The following is a 12,498-nucleotide window of genomic DNA, read 5'->3' as shown; positions in this document are numbered from 1 at the left end:
TTTTGTGTTATATTTTGAAAATTTGAAAGTATTTTTTAGTTTTATTTAAACAATAAATTTATTTAAATTTTATTTAATTTTGAATTCGATCAGTAGTAAAATCATTTTTATATTAATTTTTTTATTTAGTTAGTTCGTGGATAGGACATGATTCAAAATTTTTAGCCCGCAAACCAATCCACAAAATGGTGGATATGGATATGGATTGGGTCAAATCCACATCCGATCAGCAGACGTATGTATTGAATTTAAATTGAATTTTTTCAATCTGTGGATTAGACTGGATTGAATTAAAAATTTATAATTCGCAAAATCGTGGATCGTATATGGATTGATATCCAATCTGCAAAATCCAATCCGCGAACACCTCTGCAAAGAATGGCCACATAAATGTATCTCTTCAATATCGATCCGTGAATTCCCAAGCTCTATCATCTTTCCACACATCCCAAGACTGGAGAACACAAAAAAATAATATTCAAATGCTTGTCCAATACAATGATTAAAAGTAAACTTAGTTCATTTAGGATTATTACCGGACTTAGTTCATCTAGTATTATTACTAAATTCATCTAATATGTTTAAAAAAATAATTAGGATTAAAAAAAATAAAAATAAAGTGAGAAATCTTTACTTACACGACCAAGAAGTGTGAAGAAATCAATATTGAAGATTATGATATTCCACTTGCTACTAATTATTTCTAAAACTGATACTCTAAAGCTAAACACATCAGATTTGATACAAAAAATGCCCTTGTTGAGCATAGTTAGGTGACATATAACCACTAAAATTTATTGTTTGACCACATATTTAACCATCTTGAAAACGTTTACGAGCAAGAGCAAGCAAGTGAGAATTGCATGAGGATTTAAATAACTTGTGCAATTCAAATATACATATTAGGATAGTTATTCAAATATACATATTAGGTTCCAACTATCCGTTTCGTATTAGACTGCAACTCATCACCAGAAAACATTTTTGCCTTGCCAAAATACGATATTTTGGAGTTCCTATATTTATCAAAGAGAATAGCACTTGCTTTGAGATCTCTAAGAATAACTCTCAATGTGAAATACTGGTAAATATATAGAAGTATTTGGACAATACATTCAATGATTCTAATAGTGTTCCCCAATCCAATAGACCATTCCAGGTAGGATTTTTATTATAATATTAAACCTTGAGGAATATCTATAATCTGAAGTGATACATGTTAAAGGTAGTGAAAATGTTTTTTTTTTCTGAAATGATTATAAATAAATAAAAGCACACACCAAAAGGGAAAAAGTCCAAGCTTTTGTTAGGCATGTACTTATATAACAAAACCTTTTCGCCTTGTTCAATATAGCAACCATAGAGTCTGACAAGGTTTGTGTTGAATTTTGCTATAAGCACCCTCTCGTTTTTTAACTGTTCATGTCCTCGTCTTGACTTACTTGAAATCATTATAACTGCAACTTCCTCTCAATTAATTAGTTTTTCCTGGTTTCAATTTCAAATTTTAACACATCGCACTTCAATCTGTTTTTTTATTTAAGATGACAAGAATTGTACCTTGTAAACAGGTACAAAGCTACCTTCTTCTAAATTATTTTCTCTCAGAAGTTATCTATAGCTGCAGTTATGCTCACCAAGCTAAAAAATGGAACCCAACATTCTTTACTCTTACCTTTTGGTCTTTCCGTATTGCCAATATTTATGTTGAAAAACATATTATGGCTTATTTCAATTTTCCTTGTTTCTGCAAGACTGCTTTAAGAAAAATGAGCATACATTTTTCTCTAATGAACTAGTACACTTACTCGAACAAAAGAACATATCAGACTATGAGAGTGATCTAAACAAAGGTCACCTTTCTCTTTGAATTCTCTTCTCCATTGACAAAATAATAATAATAATAATAATAATAAGCACTACCACTGGAAGAATAACTATTGTAGTTATCCATAATAGATGTTGGACCAAAATGAAACAAATAAAAAAGGTTAAGGAAATGACAGGAAGCGTGGCGTTTTGGCTCCGCAAATAACAAGCAAAATGACACAGTAATATGCGTTTCATGCTACCTTTATGTATCTTTGCAAAACGACCTATGGTTCTATTGTTTTGGTTATAAGAATCACGAGCAACGTACATGACATTTTAAATGACGTGTGAAGGCTGTTAAAAGCCGTTAGAGTCATCTGCTGCTCACGTGCTTAGCTGGGAATGCTTCTGGGTTGTTATAAACTCAGCAGCTGAAGCTAATTCTGGTGTAACAAACAAAAGGGGTTTCAGAGGATTCTGGAGAGAGAGAGCTTGTGAAAACATAGGTCTCTTGTTCCTTGATTAGGGTTCTGTAAACTTTATTGTAAAGGAGACTTGGTTAAATCAATAAAGCTGGTTAATTTGTTCCTCCGTGGATGTAGGTCAATGTTGAATTGACTGAACCACGTTACTTGCTGTGTCTGGGTTCATTCTTGGTTTTTTTTAGTTTTCTTTGATTGTTTACTGTTAATTCGTGGTGCTGTAAAGAGTTGTTTATGATCATTGTAATTTTCGAATCATATTTAATTCATCTTGTAATTCTGATATGGAGATCTTGGGAGAAGTTGCTCAACTTGATTGTATAACTTGCCAATCTCTACAATTGGTATCAAAGCTAGATTTCTTGATCAGATACAAGTATGACTGCTCCTAAAGTTGATCTTGAAAATTTTAATGGGAAGAATGACTTTAATATGTTGAAGGTGAAAATGGAGGCATTGTTAATTACACAAGGCCTGGGTGAAGCCATAGAACCAATAACCAAGAAAGAAGGGTACGAGGGGCCTTCATCAAAATCTCCAGAAATAACTGCTGAGATCGACAAGAATGCAAGAAGCACAATTATTCTTAGTTTGAGTGACTCGGTTATCAGAGAAGTGGCTAAAGAGAGAACAATGGCAGAGCTATGGGCTAAGCTTGAGAATTTGTACATGACAAAGTCATTGGCAAACATGCTCTATATCAAGAAGATGATGTTTTCATTAAAGATGGCTGAGGGATCCTCTCTTGAGGAACATATCGATGAGTTCAACAAAGTGTATGACACTTTGGAGACCATTGATGAGGGTCTGAATGATGAAGGTAAAGCTCTACTTCTAATAAACTCATTACCACAGTCATACTCCAACTTTGTGGATGCTTTGATGTATGGCAGACAAACCTTGTCTCTGGATGAGGTTAAGGCTGCATTGAATACCAGAGGTCTACAAGAAAAGCAAGTTAACATGGAGAGTAGAGAGGGTTTGACTGTGAGAGGTAGAAATGACAGAAATGAGGGAAAGAAAAAGAAGCAGGGAAAGGGAAAGAATAAAAATAAGAATTTGAAGTGTTTCCAGTGCCACAAGGAGAGACACTTCAAGAAAGACTGCCCTGAGAAGAAACAAAAGAAGAAAAAACAGAATAGAGATGTAGCAATAGTTGAAGATGAGGGATATGAATCAGCTGGAGTGTGTGTGGCAACTAATGAAGTACAGAGAGGTAAGTGGATCCTTGATTCTGGCTGCACCTTTCATATGAGTCCTGTAAAACGTTATTTTTTTTATTACCATGAATATGATGGGGGAAGGGTAATGATGGAAAATAATACAGTGTGTAAGGTCACTGGATGGGAAACATACATCTAAAACTACATGATGGGACTGTGAGGCTAATAAAACAGGTCAGGCATGTACCAGACCTTAAGAGGAATTTAACCTCTCTAGGGATGCTTGATCAAATTGGATGTAGTATAAAATTAGAGTGTGGGAAACTAAGAATCCTAAATGGCTCAACACTGATTATGAAAGGCAAAAGGAAGAATGGGGTTTATGTCTTGGATGTGGAAGTAGTAACAGGTGAATCCAGTGTGTCTGTAAAGGCTAATGCTGATAACACCAGACTTTGGCATTTGAGGTTGGGACACATAAGCCTAAAGGGTCTTAAAGAATTAGAAAAACAGAGTGTTTTTAGGGCTGACAAGATTGAGGAACTAGATTTCTGTGAGGATTGTGTTCGAGGGAAATCCACTCGAGCTAGCTTTAAGGAATCTGTCTATAAGACCAAAAGTATCCTGGACTATGTGCAATCTGTGGGGACCTTCACAGGTTCCATCTTTGGGTGGGAATCGATTCTTTATGTCCATAATAGATGATTATTCTAGGAAGGTTTGGGTGTATGTACTTAGAACCAAAGATCAGGTGTTTAAGAGATTTAAAGAGTGGAAAACACTTGTTGAAAACCAAACAGGGAAGAAGCTGAAAGTTCTTAGAACTGATAATGAACTAGAGTACTGTAATAAGATGTTTGATGAATTTTGCTCAAAAGAAGGCATTGCTAGACACAGAATAGTGAGGCTAACACCACAACAGAATGGCTTGGCTAGAAGAATGAACAGGACTTTGATGGAGAAGGTCAGATGTATGATGATACAATCAGAGCTACCTAAAAGGCTACAGGCAGAAACACTGCTGACAGCTTGCATGCTAGTTAATTTGAGCCCTTCCTCAGCCTTAGACTTCAAAATACCATATGAGAAGTGGTGTGGCAAACCAGCAGACTACAATAAGCTGAAAGTGTTTGACTGCACTGCCTATGCACATGCAAACCAAGGAAAGCTAGCACCAAGAGCTCTAAAGGGGCTGTTTATAGGTTATCCAAAAGGAGTAAAAGGCGATACAATTTGGTGCACAGACTTGTCCCCTCCAAAATGTATAGTCAGCAGAGATGTGGTGTTTAATGAGCAGATGGTGCATAGTGAGAAGAAACCTGTTGAGAATGCTGAACCTCAAAACAAAACTGATGATGTTATACAGTTTGAGGTGGAGCATCCAACAATGAAAATGTTTGGAGATGCTTCAAATTCAGATGAAAAAGTTGTTGGTGATGGGGATACAAGCTCAGAATACCCAAGGCCCCATACAGAAGATTATCATTTAGCTAAAGACAGAGAAAAGAGAGTAATAAGACCCCCAAAGAGATTTGGCTATGCAGATCTTATTGCATATGCACTTGCCACTTCACGAGATATTGATGAAGAAGAACCAATGAGCTATAAAGAAGCAATACAAAGCTCATACAAAACTGACTGGCAGCAGACAATGGATGAAGAAATGTCATCTCTCTATAAAAGTAACACATGGGAGCTGGTAATCAAACCTAAAAAAAAAAAACTCATTGGTTGTAAATGGATCTACAGAATTAAGGATGGCCTGACAGCTTCAGAACCTAGGTGATTTAAAGCTAGGTTAGTGGCTAAGGGCTATACTCAAAAGGAAGGGGTTGACTTTAAAGAAGTTTTTTCACCAGTAGTTAGACATACTTCAATCAAAGTGTTGCTAGCTATGACTGTAGTTTATGACATGGAGCTTGATCAACTCGATGTCAAAACTATATTCCTTCATGGAATATTACAAGAAAAAATTCTAATGGTTCAGCCAGAGGGGTATGTGGATCCAGAGAGACCAGCACATGTGTGTTTACTTAAGAAATCACTGTATGGCTTAAAACAATCCCCAAGGCAATGGTACCTCAGGTTTGATGAGTTTATTACAACAAATGGATTCAAAAGATGCAGTTTCGATTGTTGTGTCTATTACAAGCTGCTTAAGACACATCACTACATATACTTGTTGTTGTATGTAGATGATATGTTAATTGCTTGTAAGATAAATGATGATATTAAAGCATTGAAAGAGTTGTTGAGTTTAGAATTTGATATGAAGGATCTAGGACATGCCAAGAAGATCTTAGGCATGGATATAAGGAGGAACAAGAAGGAAGGCACTATGTCTCTGTCACAAGGGAGCTTTGTGAAGAAGATAGTTAAGACATTTGGCATGTCAACCTGTAAGTTTGTAATGACACCACTGGCCTCCCATTTCAAGCTCTCCAATCTGCAATGTGCTAAGACAGATGATGAGAGACATGAAATGACAAAGTTTCCATATGCTAATGTTGTAGGGTGTATGATGTATGCCATGGTCTTAACAAGACTTGATATTTCTTATGCTTTGAGCATAGTCAACAGATACATGGCAACACCTGGGAAAGAGCACTGGCAAGCAGTCAAGTGGATATTAAGGTATCTAAATGGTACTAAGAAACTTGGACTGCTGTATGGAAGATCAGAAAGAAGAAGTGGTGGTCTGTGGGGTTATGTAGACTCAGATTTTACTGGAGACAATGACAGAAGGAGATCATTAATAGGGTACTTGTTTATGCTAAATGGATGCATCATCAGCTGGAAGGCAAGCCTCCAACATGTGGTTGCCTTATCAACCACAGAGGCTGAATACACAGCAGCCACAGAGGCTGTTAAAGAAGCTCTGTGGCTTAAAGGGATGATCGAAGAATTTGGGGTGAGCCAGAAAACAGTTGCAGTCCACTGTGATAGCTCAAGTGCCATTTACTTAAGTAAAACCCCAGCTTATCATGAAAGAACCAAGCATATTGATGTCAAACTACATTTTATAAGAAATTAAGTGTCCAAAGGAGTAATCAAGATGGTAAAGGTTCACATGGATGATAATCCAGCAGATATACTTACTAAAGTTGTTCCTACAGCCAAGTTCAAAGCTTGCTTGAACATGGCTGGTATTGATAGCCTCTGAGGATACATATGGATGAGGAGAAAATTGATCAGGGTTGATTTGCTTCAAGGTGGAGTTATGTTGGACCAAAATGAAACAAATCAAAAAGGTTAAGGAAACGACAGGAAGCTTGGCGTTTTGGCTCCGCAAATAACAAAGCAAAACGACACAGTAATCTGCGTTTAATGCTACTTTTATGTATTTTCGCAAAACAAGCTATGGTTTTATCGTTTTGGTTATAAGAATCATGAGCAACACACGTGACATTTTAAATGACGTGTGAAGGATGTTAAAAGCCGTTAGAGTCATCTGCTGCTCATGTGCTTAACTGGGAATGCTTCTGGGTTGTTATAAACTCAGCAGTTGAAGCTGATTCTGGTGTAACAAACAGAGGGGGTTTCAGAGGATTCTGGAGAGAGAGAGCTTGTGAAAACAGAGGTCTCTTGTTCCTTGATTAGGGCTCTGTAAATCTTATTATAAACGAGACTTGGTTAAATAAATAAAGCTAGTTAATTTGTTCCTCCGTGGATGTAGGTCAATGTTTAATTGACTGAACTACGTTACTTGTTGTGTCTGGGTTCATTCTTGGTTTCTTTTAGTTTTCTTTGATTGTTTACTGTTAATTCGTGGTGCTGTAAAGAGTTGTTTCTGATCATTGTAATTTTCGGATCATCTTTAATTCATCTTGTAATTCTGATCTGGGGATCTTGGGAGAGGTTGCTCAAGTTGATTGTATAACTTGCCAATCTCTACAATAGTAGCTTGAGCTTCTTATTCCTTAGATCCAAAATAACATATGTTATCAAAGTAAGGCCTTGTTTGGGACTAAAGTTGGGCGGCTGTAGTTTTGACGTTATAATAGTAAGTGTTTGATAAATACTAACTGCTATAACTTGAAAGATGAGTTAATTTAATATTACACTTGTATGTTAAAAAATTCTATTATATCTTTACGGATTTTGTCAAAATTATATTTACAATATACTATTAATTTTTATTTTATAATTACAACTTTTTTTTATAGTAGCTCTAGTTTAAAAAATACAACACCACAATACCAAATAGTACTTAAGTCAATCAAAGGAAAACAAAAAGTCCAGCTTGATTTTGCAAAAAAATCTGGGAGAGAGCCAAATTTCAAATGTGAAAATTGCAGTCTTTTCCCATGCTGACGGATGTAGCAGCAGAAGAGCGACCAATATGGACATCAATTCCACTTCACATGGCCATACATGCTATCGCTAGTGCTTGTAACATAATTCTTTCTTCGGATCTCCACTTGTAAGCTCGCTTCCCAATACTCAGAACTACAAGTTGTTTGATATGTTTCAGCTGCCAATAGTGTTTTCTGTTTGACTTTTTCCAGAAGATGATGGCAGAGCACATTGTTAAACAAAATAACATTTTTATAGATTATATGAGAAAATCAACGAATTTAATCTTTTTTAAACTCCAAAACCCTACAATCTAGATGAAAGAACAAGAAATTCTTTAGAAAAACTCAAAAACAATTAAAGATTAAATTGCATTGGTATCAACTGAAACATGTATTCCATCTTAAAAATTAAAATAAAGTTTACACAAACTTTGAATTTCATATAAAAATAATAAATATTGTAACTGAGAAGTGTGGCTTTGGTTTTAGTAAGTTGAGGTTAATTTTATTGTTAAAAAAATAATATGTAAATGCCTAAACATTTTTGAAAATAAAATGATATTGAAAAATTTCTAATTGTATATAGATATGAATCTAGACCTTAAGTTAGATCCATACGTTCTTCAAATTTATAATACCCATGAGTAGTTGTTGTTGTTGTTGTTATTATTATTATTATTATTGTAGTTGTCGTTGTCTGTTGCCAAAGCACAGTCTGAGTAATTATTAATATTCTAGTGACTGCGAATTTTGGAAAATATAAAATTGGTGATAAACAAATGTAAAGAAAAGAGTACAATAATTTACGTGGTTCGACTTAAAGCCTATGTCTACGGGTAAAGGTTGAAAGATAATTTTACTAATAAATGTGAACTTACAAAATTGGGAACTACTCTCAAAACCTAATAACCCAATACACCCAAATAGATCCCCTTAGCACTTAAGGAAATGCTCTCAGTACCTTCTTAAAGAGCTCACTTGCAATGCTCTTTTAATTTTCACAATTTGAATGCTCTTGGAATGAATGATGAGGCTTCTATTTATAGGGAAAATTGGTTGCACTATTGTACCAACTCCAACAATTTGTCAACAAAATTAGGCGCCCAATTTTGAATGCATGCAAATTTGTGTTTTTCAATTTGAATACATGGTTTTTCAATTGCATGCACCGACCAATTAACTTTGAACGTATGCATGTGTTTTTCTATTCAACATCGTCATCATCATCGTCATCAACTATTTCTATAGATAATGTTAATATTAGTTTTGGTATGGTATTAGTATTTGGATTTAGCTTAATTTGGGTTAAGATGTCATTAAACCTAATTTTAATTTTTTTTTAAGTCAAGCTCATTTGTGTCATTTCCCAAACCTTTTAGCTAGCCCTAGACATAAATAGAATTTGAAGAGAAATTATTTTTTCTCCTTATGGCCATTATAGAAAACTAAAAGGTTAAACTAATAAGTAACCTTTATCTCAGTTGCCATTTATCTTAATATTCCAAAATACCTCAGTCACCTGAGTAATGACAAAGACCATGAAAGTGTAACTAAAGAATGGTAAAGTCAACAGAGATTTTAAATCCATATGAGACCCACGAGAAAAGCTTGTATTATGAGAAAAAAGTTTAAAATTGAATCCTGTATAATGATATTTTACCACTGGGGTTGTCGTAGTTGCAGGAGTCACCATATATTTTATTTTTTCTTTTTCATTTTACCCAGTGAAAAATTGAGAATACTTGAATAGCAAATTTTACCATGATAAAACTTCACTGATAAGCATAGGATATTATTTTGTATTGCAATTAACGTATACAATGGTTATGGTGGTCGTGTGTGGACGTTCAGATTTTATAAATTTAAACTAAAATGGATTGTATTACTACTAGAAAAATAGTTTTTATTGACACAAAAATAGTTTTTATTGACACTTGACTAATGATACTTTATTAAAAAGCGTCAGTATATGCATACATGTGGAGTATTTTCTGTTTTTAATAGATAAATATTACAAATTAGCAATATCATAGTGTCAATAAATTAAAAATCAGTGATCCTTGATACTAAGGTATCAATAGAAAAAAAAAAAAAAACTATTCTAGTTTTCTGAACTTGAACCCAAGACCTCCAAATCTCTAATTTTTTAGTTCAAAAGAAAAAAAAGAAACCACAAATCCAAACATTTTTCACTTGTTTGTTTTATTTAGGCAAGATTTTTAATTTTTCTTGTTCGCTCCTAAACTCCCCAAATTTAAAAAACCCTAACCTTACCAAATTCACAAAATGCTAACCTAGCTATGTCGTCTAATCAACTGTAACTCTTCTCTCAGCCACTTCTCTCTCATCTTTCTCTTACAATCCAGCACAACCTCTTACTATCTAACTCAAGTTTTCCCTCTCAATCTCACCTTTTTTCAATCCCTAACCTAACTTTTTCTATTACAATCCAACATAATCTCACATGATCGCGAAATTCTTGCCACTTTTTAACCTAACGCCAATCTTCCTCATCATTGAGGGGTGTAAGTTGGCCCCAAGATCGTGGACAAATGCCTTGGTCAAAGTTAAAGCGCATTGATGGAGGTTGTTTAAAGAAGAAGAAACAGAACTACCGCACTACTAGAAAAATGGTCTTTTGTGACATTTGTCTTCGACACTTCATTATAAAGTATCAGTAATTACATGTATTTGGGGCATTTTCCGTGTTTAACAGATAAGTATCACAAATTACTAATACTACGGTGTCAGTAAATTAAATATCACAGATTCGTGACACTAAAGTATTAGTAGTTAAAAAAATAAAATTTTAATTTTGTATCTAGTAATAATCGAACCGAAGACCCCTAAGCCATAACCTTTTGATTTTAACCGCTATATCACTCTGCCACAAATTGCATTTTTGAACTTATAAATTAATAAATATTAAAACTTAAAACCTAAAACCTAGAAATCTTTCATGTATGGTTTGTGTGAAACCTAAAACCTAAAAATTTTTGTTAAGTCAAAAATCTATCTCACAGCCGCCGAAGCTTTCTTCCTTCTCTCTCCTTCCCTCTCTCTCGCTCTCTTTCTCTCTCTAACAATGATCTACCTTGAAAGCCGCCTCTGTCAACACCTTGAAACCCGTCGTCCTTAAGCTAAAATATCCCTGAAAAGAACCCAGAAAGTGCTGTGAAGAATTTGGGCAAAGCTAAGGTTTGAAAGTCCGAATCAGTGTTGTGGTAACTCTTTGTCTCATTCTCTATTCTCATTGTTTAAGTATTTATCTATTAATTGATTGATGTTTATTGAGTGCAAATGAGAACTTGCACTTGTTTAGAAATCTAGCCATCTAGGGTTTTTGTTGCTTATAATCTAATTTATTGTTTAATAAAATAAATAAAACGCAACTTTATTATGAGTGGAATTCAATTTATTAAGTGAAAGAGTGATTACAATAGGTGATTATGGATTTAGGTTGAATGCAATTTGTTAATTAAAAGAATAATGGCAATCAACAATCATGGGTTTAGTATGTATTATATATTTCGTTTAATGGTGTGTATGAAAACCCAAACCTAAAATTTTCTTAAGTATAAATCTCCATTCTCCCTCACGACCTATAAGCCCATCTCTCTCTCTCTCTCTCTCTCTCTCCCCTCTTTCTAGCTAACAACCCAAAAATTATTATGAAACCGCCGTATCAATCTTTCAAAGCTCATTAGTTAGCTGGTTATTGTGAAAAGTAAGGTTATTGTTTGCTTTTATGTCTAATTTTACTTTAAACATGGGGATTGATGATATTCGAGTTGCTGGACACTTGATTTTGAGGTGAAAGATTAATTAATAGTTTACGAAATTATGCTGAAAATTTGAGGATTGATAGACTGTTGTTGTGAACTGGGTTGTTTCCAAACTTGACTAAATGACTTTTAATTGATTTGAAAGTTTGATTAAACTAAGTTTAAATGAGAACATTTTAATTCTGAAAATTTTGGAATGAATTGGGTTTATATTTGATTTTGAATGGATTTCTCAATATAGTTGGTTGTTGTCCAATTTTATTAGAAATTACATATGTACCATGTTTGATATTGCAAACGTATAGTCTAACAGAGTTAGAATAAGCTGAAATTCGGATAAACTACACTTCTATTTGCATACATCTAATCTGGAAAATTTTATTTTGATTGAACTTGTAATTTATTTTTAATGATTTTTCAAAATCTGTTGTCTCTGCAGTAACTTCTTTTGACAGAATTGTTCATTGATCTTTGATCCTATCAAACACCAGCCTAATGATATCGGAATAGCCTCAAATTTTAATATGTTGTTGACTTATATGTCCACTTAAAATCTGGAAAGTATCATTCTGATATATTTAGTATTTTAAACTTAATATATATTCAAACACCTGTTGCTACTTTTACAGTTTCATATGCAATTTTGACAGAACTGTTCATTAATCTTTGATCCTATCAAACACTAGCCTAATGATATCGGAATAGCCTCAAATTTTAATATGTTGTTGACTTATATGTCCACTTAAAATCTGGAAAGTATCATTATGATATATTTAGTATTTTAAATTTAATATATATTCAAACACCTGCTGGTACTTTTACAGTTTCATATGCAATTTTGACAGAACTGTTCATTAATATTTAATCCTATCAAACACCAGCCTAATGATATCAGAATAGCCTCAAATTTTAATATGTTGTTGACTTATATGCCCACTTAAAATCTGGAAAGTATCAT

This window comes from Citrus clementina, unplaced genomic scaffold (genome assembly GCF_000493195.1).
Source record: "Citrus clementina cultivar Clemenules unplaced genomic scaffold, Citrus_clementina_v1.0 scaffold_1, whole genome shotgun sequence".
In the NCBI taxonomy this organism is placed as follows: Eukaryota; Viridiplantae; Streptophyta; class Magnoliopsida; order Sapindales; family Rutaceae; genus Citrus; species Citrus x clementina.
The sequence above is the reverse complement of the archived record's forward strand: the minus strand, read 5'-3'. Positions refer to the sequence as shown.